Genomic DNA, 18,924 nt, shown 5'->3' with positions numbered 1-18,924 from the left:
GCCCTGCACATTTCGCATTTCCCGTCATCTAACAAACCTGTTTCAAATCATCAGCTCATTAGTAGAGACTGCAAGACCTGATTTGGGTGTGTCTAATAAGGGAGACATACAAAATGTTCAGGGCAGGGGTGCCTCCAGGAAAGGTTTGAAAACCATTGCCCTAAAGAGACTGACTGAGCGTTGACGCAATGCTGCCACACTCCCACGTTAGCTTTTTTTGGGCTCACAGCTGCCAAAAAGTATTTCAGACATGGTCCTGTGCAAATTGGTTGCAAAACAGTGCCATTTTACGCACAGTTCCCTAAAGCAGTGGTTTTCAAACCTGTCCTGGAGGCACCCCTGCCCTCCAAATTTTTAATGTTTCCCTCATCTAACACACCTGTTTCAAATCATCAGCTCATTAGTAGAGACCGCGAGACCTTATTTGGGTGTGTCTAATAAGGGAGACAATAAAAATGTGCCTGGCAGGGGTGCCTCCAGGACAGGTTTGAGAACCACTGCCCTAAAGAGACAGACTGAGCATCGATGCAATGCGGCCACACTCTCTACGTTAGTTAATTTTTTTGGACTAAAAGGTGCCGAAAAGTAGTGATGGCAAAATCGAGGCCTCGTGAACCAATGAAACAGTTGAACCAAATGTGCCATATTGTTTCGAGGCTTCGAATCAATCTGACACCCGTCTCAACGGTGACACCTAGTGGTCACTTGCAGGTGTTGATCTGAAACAACCTTGACGAGCCATTAAAAAAAATGTGTTGTTTTTTTATTATTATAATGTTCTAATATGTAAAGCTTGTAACCTATAGGCTCCTCACTGTGCATAATGTTATTTTGGTCATGAAAAATGAATATTAATAAAAGAAATCAAGCCACAATGTCTCACTTTTTTAGAGATTTTTATTCAAAAATATTAATTTATCTGCTGTGGAAGGACTTAGCCTACTTCTTTTTTTACAGATAATTTCTCCAGCCTTTGAAAAAATCCTCTCACAAGGGACACTTGTTGCTGGCATACAAAGATATTTTTTTGCAAGGACATACAAATGAGGAAAGATTACTGCTCTCTCTTTCCAGTAAGTTAGTGGATCATGAGTTCTGGGCAAATACGCATCGTTGATGTATTTTTTCACTTCCACTGTGGCATCAGCTGTAGCATTGTGTATCATCTTGGTTTGATGGATGCGAGTATCAAAAAGTTCCCATAAACTGTCCTGTGTTTCTACTGGTGTTGATGTTGATGGTGATGATGATGATGATGATGGGTGTGATGTTGACATTTCTGGGTCTGAATAAAAATGAAAACAGCAATTAGTAACAAATCCTAAACTGACGGCATATATGAAGGATATATTATATTACATGATTCAGATTACATAACATAACACAGACTGAAACTGCTCACCAGGATTTGTGTTTGAACGCATCAGTGAAGCACACTCCAGTGTGATATGCTTTTCAGCTTCCTGGGCTTTGGCAGCATTTCCGAATGCCACATTTTTGAACCTTGGGTCCAGCAGTGTAGCCAGTGCCAAGGCTCTAAAACTCTCATAACCTCCACATCTGGAGTGCAGACCTTCTTGCAGATGTGAGCCTATGAGCCAAAACAGGAGAAACACATATTTATAATAATGACAATAATATGACAGTTATGGCCAATCACATGGGTAGTATGGTCATTGTGGCCTACCTAATTGAACAGTTGATTCCTGCGTTGCATTTCCTTTTTTCTGTGCAAGCTTGTGCTGCAACATCCTGTACAGTGGTATAAGCTTTGAAGCAGACACTCTCTTTTCCTCTGACATCTCTGTTGTTGCGAGTTTGAATGGTTGCAGTATTGACAATGATTGTTCAATAATGTCATAATCAATACTTGTCAGGGGAGCAGTATCATTGTTTAAGTTGGAAAGTGCAGCAGCCACTGGTTCACGTTGGTCATACAAGCGCTGTAGCATGTCAAATGTGCTGTTCCATCTCGTGTCAACCTCCTGTATCAGTTTCAGAGTTGGTCTTCCCATCAAGCTCTGCATCTCCACAAGCTTGTCCTTTGCTTTGCAGCTGGATCTGAACAACCCCACTATCTTTCTGGCCTTCTGGCGTATTTCATTGATGACTGGGGTTTGAACTAGTGCCTTTTTCACAATCAAATTTAAAGTATGAGCAAAACATGGGACATGGCGAAGGTGGAGTAGCTGGGCACTTAGGATCATGTTAGATGCATTGTCAGTCACCATGCACTGAACTTTGGAGGTTATTCCCCGCTCAGCCATTAGCAAGGCTTTAGCCTCCATGAGATGCTGGGCTGTGTGGGTTTTGTAAAACCTCCTTACACCCAGTACAACAGTTGCCATTTTTGCCTCTGGTGTTATGTAATGGCAAGTCACACCAAGATATCCATCCATATTAATGGAGGACCACATGTCAGCTGTAAGGCTAACAAATTCGGCCTTTTGTAGGTCCTCCATTGTCTTCTCCTTGGCTTTGTTGTACTTTTCGCTGACCATTATTTTAAGCACCTTCCGGGATGGGAGGACATAGCTTGGATCAAGCTTGTTCACAAATGCCCTGAATCCCTCATCGTCCACGATGGTGAAGGGCTGCAGATCCTTCACCACCATGTTTATAAGAGCCTCATCCAATTCCCTCTGTCTGACTTTTAAAAGAGAAGACAAAACATACTTTCAGACAAATACATTGGAAAAGTACAGCTTCAATTAGTGCACATCTATTAAAAGTATAGCCTACTGGTTCATTATTTGGAAACCTTCCAGTATTTATAATCAGTGCTTTATATAACTTATAAACTTTATAAACAGTCTCCCAAAAGGTTGTAATTATATTTCAATTATAATTATATCCCAAACAATGCATACCTTGCTTAGATGGCCCAGCAGTGTCAGTAGCAGGCCTAGGTACAGGGGGAATGCCATCCTCTGCACCCTGCAAAATGGCAGGATGAGTGCTCCTCAAATGGCGCATCATGGATGATGTATTGTTGCAGTAGGCTAGCTGCCGATCACAATACACACATCTCACTTTATTTGGGGTTTCTAAATGGAAATGCTCCCACACCACAGATGTACAGCATCTCTTCTGGGGAGCTTCCATTTTATCTATCTATCCAAATCTATCTATCTATATATGAATCGATCTATGTATCTAGATATGTATCTATAATCTATGTATCTATATATGTATCTATCTATAATATATGTATTTATATATGTATCTATAATCTATCTATATATGTATCTATCTATAATATATGTATTTATATATGTATCTGTAATCTATCTATATATGTATCTATCTATTAATCTAGCTGTCTATATATATTTATATCTATGTATCTATTAATGTGTCACTATATGTATACTCTGTCTGTCTCTAGCCTCTCAGTCAATGTGTTGTGTAAATTTAAATGTAAGTCTAAATTGCCTATAACTAATCAAATCGCACTATGTCACTATATAACCAAAAATCCGCTATCTTAAAGTAAAACTCCTCTCACAAAAACCCACGAGGTCAAAATGCGTTTATTTCACTTTTATACAGATGTGCGATTGTGTGGTCTGTTCCCGACCGTTCCAATCAAACGCTGATTCGGCGGACCACACCTGATGAAACAATTAGTGAAACACTTCGAGGCTTCGTTTGGTCATAGTCACGTGACATGGGTGTTTCGAATCACACTTCGGATCAGTGTTTCGACACATCTGCGCTTCGGGATCTCGCAAAGCTTCGGAACGACTGTTTCGCTTCAGCCATCCTTACCGAAAAGTATTTCAGACAATGTCTTGCGCAAACTGGTGGCAAAATAGGTCCCACCGAGATTTGAACTCGGATCACTGGATTCAGAGTCCAGAGTGCTAACCATTAAACCATGGAACCTTAACTGGTGCAGCTGTTGCTCACAGGGCCACAAACACTGGCACCATCGCCAAACTAGTGCTGTTTTAGCTTTTCCTGCGGCAAGAAAGCACACAGGCTCCACCGAGATTCGAACTCAGATTGCTAGATTCAAAGCCCAGAGTGCTGACCATTACACCATGGAACCGAAACTGCTTAGTTGGAGGCCAACTTGGAAACAGATAGCTCTCTGGCTGTGGGGCAGCAGTAATACAGAGAGGTTGGAACCCAGTGATTTTTGGTCAATGGCCCGCCTCAAAAAAGGGAAAAGTGTGGGAGATGTTGCCAAAACCCGGGATCGAACCAGGGACCTTTAGATCTTCAGTCTAACGCTCTCCCAACTGAGCTATTTCGGCTACAACAAACCTCTGCTTAGCAAGCAGGCATTTCAGTGAGATCACCCTACTCATTGTCGGAGATGAGCCCCCAGACAATAAAAACAGCTGGCCAGTACGGGGATCGAACCCGCGACCTTGGAGTTATTAGCACCAAGCTCTAACCAGTTGAGCTAACCGGCCTGGCTTAGCCATCAGTGTCTGCCTGATTGAAAAAAAAACTGCTATAATGTTTGTGAATCCAATGAGACAATAAAGCTTCACGTTTCAACCCGAATCAGGTGTGCTAACAAAGAGAGACATGCAAAACATGCAGACCTGGGGGGAGCGAGGACTAGAATTGAGAACCGCTTCCTTAGACTTTAAGTCAGTGTGAGCAAAAGAGGTGAAAAGTTGTCTGCATGACGCGAGTGTTCCAAGGTAGCCTACATAATACAAGAATCCATACACATGCATACTGGCGTAACAAGACCGAGAAGGTCCTTAAACACAAAAGCTTAATCTCTTTGTTAATTCGACAACATAATCTCGGCCAGTGCAAAGGAGCAAGCCCAGAGGAGGGATAGCCTCTTTGCATCAAATCCATCATTCCCAGCTATGCTTGTCATTCTTGAAAGGGCAGGGGAATTAGCTGAAATGGTAGAGCGCTCGCTTAGCATGCGAGAGGTAGCGGGATCGATGCCCGCATTCTCCAAGTTGGCTCCTGCCCTTTTACTCACACATCCCTAGATCAGTGGTTTTCAATCCTGTCCTGGAGGCATCCCTGCCCTGCACATTTCGCATTTCCCCTCATCTAACACACCTGTTTCAAATCATCAGCTCATTAGAAGAGACTGCAAGACCTGATTTGGGTGTGTCTAATAAGGGAGACATACAAAATGTTCAGGGCAGGGGTGCCTCCAGGTAAGGTTTGAGCTATCTGTTTCCAAGTTGGCCTCCAACCAAGCAGTTTCGGTTCCATGGTGTAATTGTCAGCACTCTGGGCTTTGAATCCAGTGATCTGAGTTCGAATCTCGGTGGAGCCTGTGTGCTTTCTTGCCGCAGGAAAAGATAAAACAGCACTGGTTTGGCGATGGTGCCAGTGTTTGTGGCCCTGTGAGCAACAGCTGCACCAGTTAAGGTTTCATGGTGTAATGGTTAGCACTCTGAACTCTGAATCCAGTGATCCGAGTTCAAATCTCGGTGGGACCTATTTTGCCACCAGTTTGCGCAGGACAATGTCTGAAATACTTTTCGGCACCTTTTAGTCCAAAAAAATTAACTAACGTAGAGAGTGTGGCCGCATTGCATCGATGCTCAGTCTGTCTCTTTAGGGCAGTGGTTCTCAAACCTGTCCTGGAGGCACCCCTGCCCTGCACATTTTTATTGTCTCCCTTATTAGACACACCCAAATAAGGTCTCGCGGTCTCTACTAATGAGCTGATGATTTGAAACAGGTGTGTTAGATGAGGGAAACATTCAAAATGTGAAGGGCAGGGGTGCCTCCAGGACAGGGCTGGAGGTGTGGAGTGATGATGGAAGGAAGTAGCGTAGATTCCGGAAGTGATCCGGAAATGGAGGATGTGGATAGTGGAGGCGGCGAGAATGGAAGTAGTAAGTGGAGTGTAGTAGAAAATCGGAAAAGAAAGAAACAATCTTCAGAATCGGGTAGTGAGAAAGGAAATCTCCAGACTAGAAGAAGGAAAGAGGAATATAAGGTATTGTTGAAGTTTGTTGACTCGGTAAATGCGATTAATCCGTTGAAGCTGACGAAAACATTGAAAGAAATGATAGGGACAGTTGAAAGCATTTCGACTTTGAGGGATGGCAATCTGTTGTTGTTTTGTAAAGACAGTAGGCAGCAAAAATCAGCTCTGGGTATAAAATCGATGATTGGACATAAGGTGTTGTGCTCGATACCGGAAGAAAAGAATTGGGTTAGAGGTGTTGTAACAGGGATTCCGACAGATGTCACGGAGGAGAAGATTAAAAGAAATATCACGGGAGCAGCAGTAAAGTTTGTTAAACGGCTCAAGTGTGTTAGAAATAACGAGAAGATGGACAGCCTCTCAGTAATGATAAACTTTGATGAAAATAAAATGCCAGAGAAAGTTTATTTAGGATTTGTAAGATATGCAGTAAGACCATACGTTCCTCCGCCGCTAAGATGTTATAAGTGTAGCGGCAGTATGCAGAGGTAAGCAGAGATGTGCGCGGTGTGGAGGTGAACATGAGTACGGCAAATGTGGGCAAGGTGTAAATCCTAAATGCTGCAACTGTGGTGGGGATCATAGTGCAGGATACGGTGGTTGTCAGGTACGGAAAAAGGCAGTCAAGGGTCAAAATGTTAGAACGACAGAAGGAATAACATACGCTGAGGCATTGAATAAAGTAAACCAGATTCCTAAAACAAATGAAACTATGAATGAAGAAGAGGAATAATTCAAAACAACAGAGTAAAGAACAAAGAGATGAAAAGGTAGTAGTGGAAGATAAGGTGGCATTTGTAACATTTATCGCTGAAGTAGTGAACTGTTCAGCTCAAACTGAAAGCAGGACTGAAAGAATCAAAATCATTATCAGAGCTGCAGAAAAGTACTTGGATCTGGGGAATGTTACTGTTGACATGATAAATGAAAGGCTCAAGATTCCAACATTAAATAGTCAAGCAGTAAATAGTCAGACAACATGTGGTGGATCTTAATGGTGTTATATATCTTGCAATGGAATGCAAGAAGTTTGATTGCAAATGGACAGGAGTTTAAGAAATTTATAGCAGACCAAGAGAAAGGCCCAGATATTATATGTATACAGGAAACTTGGCTTAAGTCACAATATAACTTTCTAATACATGGATATACTACTATTCGGAGGGATAGACAACAAGGGAATGGAGGTGGAGTAGCTACTTTTATAAAGCAAGGAATTGGGTATAAAACAGGTAGATGGGGAAGTAGAAGTTGTGGTGGTGGAAATATGGGAAGGATCAAGGTGTATTAGAATAATTAATTTTTACAATCCATGTGATAGGTTAAGCAAGGATATTCTAGAAAGTATAGGAGGAAATGAAAGTCAAAAAACGGTGTGGTGTGGTGATTTTAACGCTCATAGTTCAATATGTGGAAGCGCAAAAACAGATTATAATGGTAAGATCATTGAAGATATGCTAGATTGGGGAAGATTAGTGTGCATTAATGATGGAAGTCATACTAGAATTGATTTGAATAAGGGAAGGCATTCGGTATTAGACTTGACAATAGTATCTGAAAGTTTAGCGAGTAAATGTGAATGGAAAGTACTAAAACAAAGTACAGTAGGAAGTGATCATTTTCCTATTTGCAGTAAAGTTGGAGTAGATATAGAACAAAGAGTGGGGGAAAGAATGCCTGGGTGGAGGTTCAAGTCAGCGGATTGGGATAAGTATAAGGAGTTATGTGGAAGCAAAATGAAGGACATTAGTAAATGTATAGAAGATGTTGATGTTTTTAATAATGAAATATGCAAGGTTCTTCAGAGTACAGCTGTAGAAGTAATAGGTAAGAGGAAGGCAGGCAGCAGGAAGAAAGTTATGCCATGGTGGAACGAGGAGTGTAGTGAGGCAACAAAAAGGAGAAATAAAGCACTCAAGAAGGTAAGAAGGTCACTTAATTATAATGATTTAATAAGTTATAAAAGGGCACAAGCTATAGTGAGAAGAGTCATTCGGACGTCTAAAAGAAATTATTGGAGGGAATTTTGTAATAGAATAGGGGAAGACATTGAAATAAGTGAGTTATGGAATATGATACGAAAGATGGGAGGGATACAAAGAGATTGCAGATCCTTCACCACCATGTTTATAAGAGCCTCATCCAATTCCCTCTGTCTGACTTTTAAAAGAGAAGACAAAACATACTTTCAGACAAATACATTGGAAAAGTACAGCTTCAATTAGTGCACATCTATTAAAAGTATAGCCTACTGGTTCATTATTTGGAAACCTTCCAGTATTTATAATCAGTGCTTTATATAACTTATAAACTTTATAAACAGTCTCCCAAAAGGTTGTAATTATATTTCAATTATAATTATATCCCAAACAATGCATACCTTGCTTAGATGGCCCAGCAGTGTCAGTAGCAGGCCTAGGTACAGGGGGAATGCCATCCTCTGCACCCTGCAAAATGGCAGGATGAGTGCTCCTCAAATGGCGCATCATGGATGATGTATTGTTGCAGTAGGCTAGCTGCCGATCACAATACACACATCTCACTTTATTTGGGGTTTCTAAATGGAAATGCTCCCACACCACAGATGTACAGCATCTCTTCTGGGGAGCTTCCATTTTATCTATCTATCCAAATCTATCTATCTATATATGAATCGATCTATGTATCTAGATATGTATCTATAATCTATGTATCTATATATGTATCTATCTATAATATATGTATTTATATATGTATCTATAATCTATCTATATATGTATCTATCTATAATATATGTATTTATATATGTATCTGTAATCTATCTATATATGTATCTATCTATTAATCTAGCTGTCTATATATATTTATATCTATGTATCTATTAATGTGTCACTATATGTATACTCTGTCTGTCTCTAGCCTCTCAGTCAATGTGTTGTGTAAATTTAAATGTAAGTCTAAATTGCCTATAACTAATCAAATCGCACTATGTCACTATATAACCAAAAATCCGCTATCTTAAAGTAAAACTCCTCTCACAAAAACCCACGAGGTCAAAATGCGTTTATTTCACTTTTATACAGATGTGCGATTGTGTGGTCTGTTCCCGACCGTTCCAATCAAACGCTGATTCGGCGGACCACACCTGATGAAACAATTAGTGAAACACTTCGAGGCTTCGTTTGGTCATAGTCACGTGACATGGGTGTTTCGAATCACACTTCGGATCAGTGTTTCGACACATCTGCGCTTCGGGATCTCGCAAAGCTTCGGAACGACTGTTTCGCTTCAGCCATCCTTACCGAAAAGTATTTCAGACAATGTCTTGCGCAAACTGGTGGCAAAATAGGTCCCACCGAGATTTGAACTCGGATCACTGGATTCAGAGTCCAGAGTGCTAACCATTAAACCATGGAACCTTAACTGGTGCAGCTGTTGCTCACAGGGCCACAAACACTGGCACCATCGCCAAACTAGTGCTGTTTTAGCTTTTCCTGCGGCAAGAAAGCACACAGGCTCCACCGAGATTCGAACTCAGATTGCTAGATTCAAAGCCCAGAGTGCTGACCATTACACCATGGAACCGAAACTGCTTAGTTGGAGGCCAACTTGGAAACAGATAGCTCTCTGGCTGTGGGGCAGCAGTAATACAGAGAGGTTGGAACCCAGTGATTTTTGGTCAATGGCCCGCCTCAAAAAAGGGAAAAGTGTGGGAGATGTTGCCAAAACCCGGGATCGAACCAGGGACCTTTAGATCTTCAGTCTAACGCTCTCCCAACTGAGCTATTTCGGCTACAACAAACCTCTGCTTAGCAAGCAGGCATTTCAGTGAGATCACCCTACTCATTGTCGGAGATGAGCCCCCAGACAATAAAAACAGCTGGCCAGTACGGGGATCGAACCCGCGACCTTGGAGTTATTAGCACCAAGCTCTAACCAGTTGAGCTAACCGGCCTGGCTTAGCCATCAGTGTCTGCCTGATTGAAAAAAAAACTGCTATAATGTTTGTGAATCCAATGAGACAATAAAGCTTCACGTTTCAACCCGAATCAGGTGTGCTAACAAAGAGAGACATGCAAAACATGCAGACCTGGGGGGAGCGAGGACTAGAATTGAGAACCGCTTCCTTAGACTTTAAGTCAGTGTGAGCAAAAGAGGTGAAAAGTTGTCTGCATGACGCGAGTGTTCCAAGGTAGCCTACATAATACAAGAATCCATACACATGCATACTGGCGTAACAAGACCGAGAAGGTCCTTAAACACAAAAGCTTAATCTCTTTGTTAATTCGACAACATAATCTCGGCCAGTGCAAAGGAGCAAGCCCAGAGGAGGGATAGCCTCTTTGCATCAAATCCATCATTCCCAGCTATGCTTGTCATTCTTGAAAGGGCAGGGGAATTAGCTGAAATGGTAGAGCGCTCGCTTAGCATGCGAGAGGTAGCGGGATCGATGCCCGCATTCTCCAAGTTGGCTCCTGCCCTTTTACTCACACATCCCTAGATCAGTGGTTTTCAATCCTGTCCTGGAGGCATCCCTGCCCTGCACATTTCGCATTTCCCCTCATCTAACACACCTGTTTCAAATCATCAGCTCATTAGTAGAGACTGCAAGACCTGATTTGGGTGTGTCTAATAAGGGAGACATACAAAATGTTCAGGGCAGGGGTGCCTCCAGGTAAGGTTTGAGCTATCTGTTTCCAAGTTGGCCTCCAACCAAGCAGTTTCGGTTCCATGGTGTAATTGTCAGCACTCTGGGCTTTGAATCCAGTGATCTGAGTTCGAATCTCGGTGGAGCCTGTGTGCTTTCTTGCCGCAGGAAAAGATAAAACAGCACTGGTTTGGCGATGGTGCCAGTGTTTGTGGCCCTGTGAGCAACAGCTGCACCAGTTAAGGTTTCATGGTGTAATGGTTAGCACTCTGAACTCTGAATCCAGTGATCCGAGTTCAAATCTCGGTGGGACCTATTTTGCCACCAGTTTGCGCAGGACAATGTCTGAAATACTTTTCGGCACCTTTTAGTCCAAAAAAATTAACTAACGTAGAGAGTGTGGCCGCATTGCATCGATGCTCAGTCTGTCTCTTTAGGGCAGTGGTTCTCAAACCTGTCCTGGAGGCACCCCTGCCCTGCACATTTTTATTGTCTCCCTTATTAGACACACCCAAATAAGGTCTCGCGGTCTCTACTAATGAGCTGATGATTTGAAACAGGTGTGTTAGATGAGGGAAACATTCAAAATGTGAAGGGCAGGGGTGCCTCCAGGACAGGGCTGGAGGTGTGGAGTGATGATGGAAGGAAGTAGCGTAGATTCCGGAAGTGATCCGGAAATGGAGGATGTGGATAGTGGAGGCGGCGAGAATGGAAGTAGTAAGTGGAGTGTAGTAGAAAATCGGAAAAGAAAGAAACAATCTTCAGAATCGGGTAGTGAGAAAGGAAATCTCCAGACTAGAAGAAGGAAAGAGGAATATAAGGTATTGTTGAAGTTTGTTGACTCGGTAAATGCGATTAATCCGTTGAAGCTGACGAAAACATTGAAAGAAATGATAGGGACAGTTGAAAGCATTTCGACTTTGAGGGATGGCAATCTGTTGTTGTTTTGTAAAGACAGTAGGCAGCAAAAATCAGCTCTGGGTATAAAATCGATGATTGGACATAAGGTGTTGTGCTCGATACCGGAAGAAAAGAATTGGGTTAGAGGTGTTGTAACAGGGATTCCGACAGATGTCACGGAGGAGAAGATTAAAAGAAATATCACGGGAGCAGCAGTAAAGTTTGTTAAACGGCTCAAGTGTGTTAGAAATAACGAGAAGATGGACAGCCTCTCAGTAATGATAAACTTTGATGAAAATAAAATGCCAGAGAAAGTTTATTTAGGATTTGTAAGATATGCAGTAAGACCATACGTTCCTCCGCCGCTAAGATGTTATAAGTGTAGCGGCAGTATGCAGAGGTAAGCAGAGATGTGCGCGGTGTGGAGGTGAACATGAGTACGGCAAATGTGGGCAAGGTGTAAATCCTAAATGCTGCAACTGTGGTGGGGATCATAGTGCAGGATACGGTGGTTGTCAGGTACGGAAAAAGGCAGTCAAGGGTCAAAATGTTAGAACGACAGAAGGAATAACATACGCTGAGGCATTGAATAAAGTAAACCAGATTCCTAAAACAAATGAAACTATGAATGAAGAAGAGGAATAATTCAAAACAACAGAGTAAAGAACAAAGAGATGAAAAGGTAGTAGTGGAAGATAAGGTGGCATTTGTAACATTTATCGCTGAAGTAGTGAACTGTTCAGCTCAAACTGAAAGCAGGACTGAAAGAATCAAAATCATTATCAGAGCTGCAGAAAAGTACTTGGATCTGGGGAATGTTACTGTTGACATGATAAATGAAAGGCTCAAGATTCCAACATTAAATAGTCAAGCAGTAAATAGTCAGACAACATGTGGTGGATCTTAATGGTGTTATATATCTTGCAATGGAATGCAAGAAGTTTGATTGCAAATGGACAGGAGTTTAAGAAATTTATAGCAGACCAAGAGAAAGGCCCAGATATTATATGTATACAGGAAACTTGGCTTAAGTCACAATATAACTTTCTAATACATGGATATACTACTATTCGGAGGGATAGACAACAAGGGAATGGAGGTGGAGTAGCTACTTTTATAAAGCAAGGAATTGGGTATAAAACAGGTAGATGGGGAAGTAGAAGTTGTGGTGGTGGAAATATGGGAAGGATCAAGGTGTATTAGAATAATTAATTTTTACAATCCATGTGATAGGTTAAGCAAGGATATTCTAGAAAGTATAGGAGGAAATGAAAGTCAAAAAACGGTGTGGTGTGGTGATTTTAACGCTCATAGTTCAATATGTGGAAGCGCAAAAACAGATTATAATGGTAAGATCATTGAAGATATGCTAGATTGGGGAAGATTAGTGTGCATTAATGATGGAAGTCATACTAGAATTGATTTGAATAAGGGAAGGCATTCGGTATTAGACTTGACAATAGTATCTGAAAGTTTAGCGAGTAAATGTGAATGGAAAGTACTAAAACAAAGTACAGTAGGAAGTGATCATTTTCCTATTTGCAGTAAAGTTGGAGTAGATATAGAACAAAGAGTGGGGGAAAGAATGCCTGGGTGGAGGTTCAAGTCAGCGGATTGGGATAAGTATAAGGAGTTATGTGGAAGCAAAATGAAGGACATTAGTAAATGTATAGAAGATGTTGATGTTTTTAATAATGAAATATGCAAGGTTCTTCAGAGTACAGCTGTAGAAGTAATAGGTAAGAGGAAGGCAGGCAGCAGGAAGAAAGTTATGCCATGGTGGAACGAGGAGTGTAGTGAGGCAACAAAAAGGAGAAATAAAGCACTCAAGAAGGTAAGAAGGTCACTTAATTATAATGATTTAATAAGTTATAAAAGGGCACAAGCTATAGTGAGAAGAGTCATTCGGACGTCTAAAAGAAATTATTGGAGGGAATTTTGTAATAGAATAGGGGAAGACATTGAAATAAGTGAGTTATGGAATATGATACGAAAGATGGGAGGGATACAAAGAGATTACAACATACCTGTATTAGAATATAATAATGGACAAATTATATCTGAAAGCGGTAAAGCAGAGGTATTTGCAGAAACATTCGTTAAAATTCATAGTAATTCGAATTTATCAGAGGATGCGAGGAAAACTAGGGACCAGATACTAAGTAAATATCCTCATTTATTGGAGGAAAAGGGACTTTCAGGAAGTACAATGGATTCAGAGTTTACTTTGTACGAATTGAAAAAAGCGCTTGCAGGGGTTAAGCAAACATCTCCAGGCAGAGATGACATTTGTTATGAGATGGTAAAACATTTATCAGAGACAGCATTAGAGACAATTTTGAGGCTTTTTAATAAGGTTTGGGAGTTAGGAAAGTTAAAAAAATGACTGGAAGCATGGTGTCATAGTGCCAATTCCAAAACCAGGCAAAGATCATACACAGCCAAATAATTATAGACCTATAGCTTTAACGTCTAATCTATGCAAAATAATGGAGCGTATGGTCATGAGTAGATTAGTATATGTCATTGAAAGGGATAATATTTTATCACCTTATCAAAGTGGATTTAGGAAAGGACGTAATACAATGGACTCAGTACTGTGCCTGGAATCTGAAATAAGAAAGGCTCAGGTAAATAAGGAAACTTTAGTTGGGGTATTTTTTGATGTTGAAAAAGCTTATGACATGATGTGGAAAGAGGGACTTTTAATTAAGCTAGAAAAAATGGAAATTAAAGAAAGAATGTATAACTGGATCAAGGATTTCCTGTTTAACAGAACTATACAAGTAAGAGTAAGTACTGCTTTTTCTCAGATACACACAATAGAGAATGGAACACCTCAGGGAAGCGTTAGTAGTCCAATTATGTTTAATATTATGATTAACGACATCTTTACAAAGGTTGATAGGGGCATTGGAAGATCTTTATATGCGGATGATGGAGCACTGTGGAAAAGAGGGCGTAATGTAAAGTATGTGGAAAGATGTTTGCAGAATGCCGTTAAAATGGTAGAAAATTGGGCAAATGAATGGGGATTTCGGTTTTCAGTAGATAAAACTCAGGTAATTTGTTTTGCAAAAAGGAAAAGTAACCCTACCATTAACATCAGATTGTATGGACAAGAAGTGAAGCAAACAGGAGTTGTGAGGTTTCTGGGTATATGGATGTATTTGAAATTGAATTTTAGTATGCATATCCAGAAACCGGTTGACAAATGCAAAAAAGCATTAAATTTCATGAGGTGTTTAGCAGGAGTTGATTGGGGAGCATGTCACCAGTCTCTTAAAATAATATATTGTGCTCTAATAAGATCAGCAATAGATTATGGCAGTATGGTATATTGCACTGCATCCAAAACACAACTCGTAAAAATAGAGGCAATTCAGTCACAAGCTTTGCGAGTTTGTTGTGGAGCGTTTAGATCCTCTCCAATAACAGCAGTGCAAGTAGAGATGGGTGTAATGCCTCAAGTAATTCGTAGGCTCAAATTAAAGATGAGGTATTTTATAAGTACAAAGGGACACTTGGACAGTCACCCAGTTAAAATGGTGTTGGAGGATTGTTGGGAATATGGACATAAAAAGTTATCAAGTTTTGGATGGAAGGCCAGTGAGGAAGCCCGGAGAATGGGATTAAGTGACTTCAATGTTGCTCCTACTGTGGCTAGGTCAGCAATTCCTCCTTGGCTTTTCCCAATGCCTTTGATTGATACTCAATTGCTTAAAGAAAAGCATAACAATACAAATGGATTAGGAAATTTTAATATACAGCAATACATTGATCAAACTTATTATAGTGCAGTTCAAATATACACTGATGGTTCAAAAGATCCAGAATTTGGGAAAACAGCAGTAGCGGTATATATTCCACTTTTTAACATTAGAATAGCAAAAAGAATATCAGATTATCTTTCAGTATTCACTGCAGAAATTATTGCAATATGTCTAGCACTTCAGTGGATAGAAGAAATCCAACCAACAAGGGTAGTGATATGTACAGATTCTTTATCCGCACTAAATAGCTTGGAAAGTGGAACATCATCAGCAAGGCAAGACATGATAAATGAAGTAATGCAGAGTCTTTACAGAACAAGACAGTATGGACTTCTGGTAAATCTTGTATGGGATCCATCGCATATGGGTGTGAAAGGAAATGAGGAGGCTGATAATCAGGCTAAACAGGCATTAAACCATTCACAAATTGACATTGAAGTGGCATTAAGTAAAACAGAAATTAAAGTTATAATAGCTAAACAAATACAGGAAATTTGGCAGAAAGAATGGAATGAAGGAAAGAAAGGTAGACATTTTTACTGCATTCAAGGAAAAGTTGGGTCAGAGAGAAGAAGATTCGGAAACAGGAAAGAGGATGTTTTAATAACAAGAATGCGTATTGGAAATTGTTTATTAAATCAAAGCTTACAAAGAATTGGTAAACATGAGAATGGAAATTGTGACAAATGTGGGTTAGTTGAAAATATAGAGCATGTCCTTTTAGAATGCCAAGCTTATGAAAGAGAGCGGTCCCAGTTAAGACATGCTTTAAGAAGTGTAGGAATCAATGAGTTGACACTTCAGGTTCTCCTAGGACAAGGTGCGAAACAATCAAGAGTTTATCATGAGTTATTTATATTTTTAAAGGAAACAGGATTATTTAATAGGATTTAAAACTCCATTATGTGTAAATTTTATATGGATATATATATATAATTTTTCTTTTTTTTTTTTTTAAAGAGTAGATCTAGTTTAAACTTCCTTTCCAAATATGCGCTTCACACTCCATTTCAGTAGGTGGCGGGAATGCACCTTTTAAGTTGGTTTGCCAACCGCCATTAAATCCTAGAAGAAGAAGAAGAAGAAGAAGAAGCCTCCAGGACAGGTTTGAAAACCACTGCTTTAGGGAACTGTGCGTAAAATGGCACTGTTTTGCAACCAATTTGCACAGGACCATGTCTGAAATACTTTTTGGCACCTGTGAGCCCAAAAAAAGCTAACGTGGGAATGTGGCAGCATTGCGTCAACGCTCAGTCGGTCTCTTTAGGGCAATGGTTTTCAAACCTTTCCTGGAGGCACCCCTGCCTAAGGATGGCTGAAGCGAAACAGTCGTTCCGAAGCTTTGCGAGATCCCGAAGCGCAGATGTGTCGAAACACTGATCCGAAGCGTGATTCGAAACACCCATGTCACGTGACTATGACCAAACGAAGCCTCGAAGTGTTTCACTAATTGTTTCATCAGGTGTGGTCCGCCGAATCAGCGTTTGATTGGAACGGTCGGGAACAGACCACACAATCGCACATCTGTATAAAAGTGAAATAAACGCATTTTGACCTCGTGGGTTTTTGTGAGAGGAGTTTGACTTTGAGATAGCGGATTTTTGGTGATATAGTGACATAGTGCGATTTGATTAGTTATAGGCAATTTAGACTTACATTTAAATTTACACAACACATTGACTGAGAGGCTAGAGACAGACAGAGTATACATATAGTGACACATTAATAGATACATAGATATAAATATATATAGACAGCTAGATTAATAGATAGATACATATATAGATAGATTACAGATACATATATAAATACATATATTATAGATAGATACATATATAGATAGATTATAGATACATATATAAATACATATATTATAGATAGATACATATATAGATACATAGATTATAGATACATATCTAGATACATAGATTAGATAGATTTGGATAGATAGATAAAATGGAAGCTCCCCAGAAGAGATGCCGTACATCTATGGTGTGGGAGCATTTCCATTTAGAAACCCCAAATAAAGTGAGATGTGTGTATTGTGATCGGCAGCTAGCCTACTGCAACAATACATCATCCATGATGCGCCATTTGGGGAGCACTCATCCTGCCATTTTGCAGGGTGCAGAGGATGGCATTCCCCCTGTACCTAGGCCTGCTACTGACACTGCTGGGCCATCTAAGCAAGGTATGCATTGTTTGGGATATAATTATAATTGAAATATAATTACAACCTTTTGGGACACTGTTTATAAAGTTTATAAGTTATATAAAGCACTGATTATAAACACTGGAAGGTTTCCAAATAATGAACCAGTAGGCTATACTTTTAATAGATGTGCACTAATTGAAGCTGTATTTTTCCAATGTATTTGTCTGAAAGTATGTTTTGTCTTCTCTTTTAAAAGTCAGACAGAGGGAATTGGATGAGGCTCTTATAAACATGGTGGTGAAGGATCTGCAGCCCTTCACCATCGTGGACGATGAGGGATTCAGGGCATTTGTGAACAAGCTTGATCCAAGCTATGTCCTCCCATCCCGGAAGGTGCTTAAAATAATGGTCAGCGAAAAGTACAACAAAGCCAAGGAGAAGACAATGGAGGACCTACAAAAGGCAGCAAAAAAGCAGCTGCAAAGCAAAGGACAAGCTTGTGGAGATGCAGAGCTTGATGGGAAGACCAACTCTGAAACTGATACAGGAGGTTGACACGAGATGGAACAGCACATTTGACATGCTACAGCGCTTGTATGACCAACGTGAACCAGTGGCTGCTGCACTTTCCAACTTAAACAATGATACTGCTCCCCTGACAAGTATTGATTATGACATTATTGAACAATCATTGTCAATACTGCAACCATTCAAACTCGCAACAACAGAGATGTCAGAGGAAAAGAGAGTGTCTGCTTCAAAGCTTATACCACTGTACAGGATGTTGCAGCACAAGCTTGCACAGAAAAAAGGAAATGCAACGCAGGAATCAACTGTTCAATTAGGTAGGCCACAATGACCATACTACCCATGTGATTGGCCATAACTGTCATATTATTGTCATTATTATAAATATGTGTTTCTCCTGTTTTGGCTCATAGGCTCACATCTGCAAGAAGGTCTGCACTCCAGATGTGGAGGTTATGAGAGTTTTAGAGCCTTGGCACTGGCTACACTGCTGGACCCAAGGTTAAAAAATGTGGCATTTGGAAATGCTGCCAAAGCCCAGGAAGCTGAAAAGCATATCACACTGGAGTGTGCTTCACTGATGCGTTCAAACACAAATCCTGGTGAGCAGTTTCAGTCTGTGTTATGTTATGTAATCTGAATCATGTAATATAATATATCCTTCATATATGCCGTCAGTTTAGGATTTGTTACTAATTGCTGTTTTAATTTTTATTCAGACCCAGAAATGTCAACATCACACCCATCATCATCATCATCATCACCATCACCATCAACATCAACACCAGTAGAAACACAGGACAGTTTATGGGAACTTTTTGATACACGCATCCATCAAACCAAGATGATACACAATGCTACAGCTGATGCCACAGTGGAAGTGAAAAAATACATCAACGATGCGTATTTGCCCAGAACTCATGATCCACTAACTTACTGGAAAGAGAGAGCAGTAATCTTTCCTCATTTGTATGTCCTTGCAAAAAAATATCTTTGTATGCCAGCAACAAGT

The 18,924-nt window shown here is 40.4% G+C and overlaps 4 non-coding genes across 4 annotated transcripts; all 4 read right to left on the bottom strand.

The window, feature by feature from the left end:
- Positions 1–4,189: 4,189 nt before the first annotated feature.
- trnaf-gaa (transfer RNA phenylalanine (anticodon GAA)) lies at positions 4,190–4,262 on the bottom strand. The gene has a single exon. It is a non-coding gene; the product is annotated as a tRNA-Phe (tRNA).
- An 88-nt stretch (positions 4,263–4,350) lies between these two features.
- trnai-aau (transfer RNA isoleucine (anticodon AAU)) lies at positions 4,351–4,424 on the bottom strand. The gene has a single exon. It is a non-coding gene; the product is annotated as a tRNA-Ile (tRNA).
- Positions 4,425–9,628: 5,204 nt separating this feature from the next.
- Positions 9,629–9,701, bottom strand: trnaf-gaa (transfer RNA phenylalanine (anticodon GAA)). The gene has a single exon. It is a non-coding gene; the product is annotated as a tRNA-Phe (tRNA).
- Positions 9,702–9,789: 88 nt separating this feature from the next.
- trnai-aau (transfer RNA isoleucine (anticodon AAU)) lies at positions 9,790–9,863 on the bottom strand. The gene has a single exon. It is a non-coding gene; the product is annotated as a tRNA-Ile (tRNA).
- Positions 9,864–18,924: the final 9,061 nt, after the last annotated feature.

This window comes from Carassius carassius, chromosome 8 (genome assembly GCF_963082965.1).
Source record: "Carassius carassius chromosome 8, fCarCar2.1, whole genome shotgun sequence".
NCBI classification, from domain to species: domain Eukaryota; kingdom Metazoa; phylum Chordata; class Actinopteri; order Cypriniformes; family Cyprinidae; genus Carassius; species Carassius carassius.
The sequence above is the reverse complement of the archived record's forward strand: the minus strand, read 5'-3'. Positions and strand labels throughout refer to the sequence as shown.